This window comes from Crocuta crocuta, unplaced genomic scaffold, assembly GCF_008692635.1.
Source record: "Crocuta crocuta isolate KB4526 unplaced genomic scaffold, BGI_CrCroc_1.0 scaffold61, whole genome shotgun sequence".
Classification (NCBI taxonomy): Eukaryota; Metazoa; Chordata; class Mammalia; order Carnivora; family Hyaenidae; genus Crocuta; species Crocuta crocuta.
In genome coordinates, this window is record NW_027528369.1 from 10,939,987 (window position 1) to 10,943,269 (window position 3,283).

Below are 3,283 nucleotides of genomic sequence, written 5' to 3' on the forward strand. Positions count from 1 at the left end.
CCCCCCCCCCCCGCCAAGCCTTCCCCGAAGCCCGGTCCCTGGGGCTGATGATCACCTAAAGGACACAGGAAGCCACGTCCAGTGAGCCTGGGGCCACTGGCTGGCTGGAATCGCCATCAGTGTATCAGCGGTGTGGGCCGGCGGCCGCAGGCAGGACAGGACCCCAGCCCCAGTGGCTGGGGGTTTGGAGGTCAGGGACAGCCCCGGAGGGAAGCCAAGACCAGAGCCTTCCAGGGGGCACCTGAGCCCAGCTCCCTGTGACCAGCACCCAGGTTAGCCTGTGAGCACCTGGCTGCCAAGCCATCAGTNCCCCCACAGCCTCTCTGCTGTTGCTGCCTGTGACTCCACGACTTTAAAGCACAGTTTGAGAACGGCTTCTCACTGTGTGTTTGAGGGACTGTCATGGCGCTTCTGAACAAAGACGAGGACCCCCTAGAGCCGACGCCCCCGCCTGCACTGTGTCCTGTGGCCGCCAGAGGGCAGGCGCGGCCTGGACCAGGCCCAGACACCCTGCCCCTCCTAGGCCAGCCTGGCCTCGCCCACCCGCGGGCCGTCCCCTGGGACCCTGGGAACCGTTGAAGGGTCAGGAAGCCGTCTGCAGGCCCCACTGCCCCGTCCAGGCCACTGGGGTTAGTCAGGGCCTCAGGATTCCCCCCGCACTCTGCACTGAGGAATCNCCAGCCCCAGGAGGACGCTCCTCGGCACTGAAGCCCACGGGCCTGGACGTGGCAGCCGTGGAAGAAAGGAAGGGCGGCGGGCGTGCCCCCACCCAGCACTCTCCTCACCTCCAGCCCAGGCCCCCAGAGGTCAGCCGGGCCCCTGGCCAGGCCCCACCTGTGTGGGTCTGCCTTGGACTCCCCCTGATCTTGCCTCTAAAGCGAGGGGCCCGGAGACACGGGCCCCGTGTGGGGTGAGAATGTGCCTGGGCCCCATTCAGGCTTTACTGTCCTCGTAGGGGGCTGGCCCCCGGGCGTCTCCACGTGGGTGACCACAGGCACCCCAGGGAACGTCCAGGAGGAAACTGCCCCGCCCAGGCTGACACATCTGGTGTCAGGTCACTTCTCTCCGGACCCCCGGTGTTGCTGCCCCCGGCCCGAGCCCCCATCCTCCACCCAGCAGCCCGAGCCGGGTGCCCCTCGTTGCGTTCACAGCAGCTTTTCCGGCCTGAGACCCTAACCGACCCCGCGGGCGAAGTGAGGGGTGCACACAGGCGCCCCCTGGCGGCTGCCGTGGACGTGCGGCGGTCCCGCGTGCGGAGCAAGCGCGGTGCGTCCCAGCCGCTGGGGCAGGTTGGCGCCTGTGCCCCTGGCCTGTGGCCGCCGGAACAAGTTCCCGCAGACTGAGTGGCGGAGCATCCTCGGGTCTGCTCCTGGTCACAGAACAGAAGGCCAAAGGAACCCCCTGAGGCGTCCTTGCCGGGGCGCGGCAGGGGGGCGGCCTTGACCTTTGCCAGGGCTCTGGTGGCCGCCAGGGTTTCCCGAGCTCCCCGCCCCCGCCCCCCTCGGGATCTCCCAGGACCTAGCCTTGCAGGCTGGGTCGGGGTCTTGGAGGGGTGCGGCCTGTGGCTCCTCAAGGGGCAGCGTGCGGTGACGGGCGCCATGGGCCCCACGCGCTCGTGTGCCCTGCGGACGGGCCACCCCGCGGACGCGCCGCCCTTCTCCCTGCAGGACTGGGGGTGGAGTGTGGGCTCCGGTGCGGGGTGCAGGGTAGAGTCTGGGGAAGGGGTGACTCCTAGGGAGGCTGCAGAGTTGCAGAAAGGGTGGTGACCCCGAGTGTGGTCCGAGCTGCAGGCTCGGAGAGTCCAGGTGGTCGGGTGCCCCCAGTCCGTGGGAAAACGAGAGGGCTCTTCTGGAGGGGCCAGTCCTTCTTTAGGAGGGAGAGCAAACCGTCCCTGTGGCCTGGGGGGACCAGCCCTGGACAAGCCCTCCGTGCTCGGGAGCCCACCCCCCACCCTAGGACCCAACGGGAAACCGAGGGCGGCGGGGAGAACGCCCCTCCCAGGGCGCTGCCCTAAGTCCCCAATGGGGAGGATTGCCCACCAACCTGGGGACCACACCCCATCACAGCGGCCCTTCCCTGCCCTTGGGGCTGATCCATGACCCGACCCAGCTCACCCTCCCCTTGGAGAACCTCTTCTCCCTGAGATTGTTGGGTGGGAGACAAATGGCCAAGAGCAAGGTGCAGAAGGATGGGCCAACAGGGAGAGAGGGAGGATCTTCCAAGGCCACGTCCCCCCACCCCCGTAAGAGTGCCTGAGGTGAGCCAGGCTCAGCCACCATCCCTTTCTTCCTCACCCCTGCACTAGTACCAGAAGTCCACAGCATTCAGAGGGCTGTCCCACCCCGTTCACGGTCCCCAACCTCAGAGGCAGGATGGTGGCCCTTAGGGGCCACTCCCCAGGCTCAGGGCCTCAGAGCCTGGAGACGGAAGGGGCTCCCCGCCAACTCCCCACCTTGGAGCAGTGAGCGCCAGGGACACGATCGTTGCCAGAGCCTCCTTCAAGCAGCCTGGCCTCCTTCCAAACAGGCCAGGGCGCAGATGGTGCTGCACCTGCTCGCCGGCCCCACGGCCTGCACAGGAGAGCAGAGGCCCGGCCCGGCCGCAGAGACGACCCGGCTCCCTGGACAGCCCCCACCCGTCCTGCTCAGAAGGCAGCACATTCCCGGTAAGGGTCCCTGCGCGTCCTGCGCTCTCCACCCTCCCTTACGTGAGGGGCTCATGAGGGACACACGCACCCGGAGCGCAGGGCTTGAGGAAGGGAGCGGTTAGATGCAACCAAGACCCGACACGGAACAGGAGGCCCCTGGGGACCAGAGGAGGAAGGAAGGGCTCCGGCTGGGGGGGAGGGCTAACCCCAGGCTAGGGGTCTGACTGGCCGTCCTCCGCGCCAGCCCCAGGGGAGTCCCACCCCAGTGCCAGAGACTGCGACCTACGATGGGCAGGCGGGTGCCAGTGCCCGATAGGGTGGTCAGGAGTTCCCATCAGACAAAGCCCTCGAGACAGCAAGCGACGTTTCTTGGGGAAGCCAGGGGAAGAGCACTACCGGCAGAGGAAACAGCCCGTGCAAAGGCCCTGAGACAAGAGTGTGCCTGGTGAGTTCAGGGAGCAGCAACATGAAAATTAATGGCTGAACAAATCAATCCACTCTGGCGCCTAGCCCAGCCCCCACCCACCGCCGCCTCCTCTGACGGCCTTGCTCGTCTTCCCGCGTGACGCCCAGGGCTCCTGCGTCCCTGGACAGCCGCCTCCAGGCTGGTTGTGGCCCGCCCCGCCCCCGCCCCCG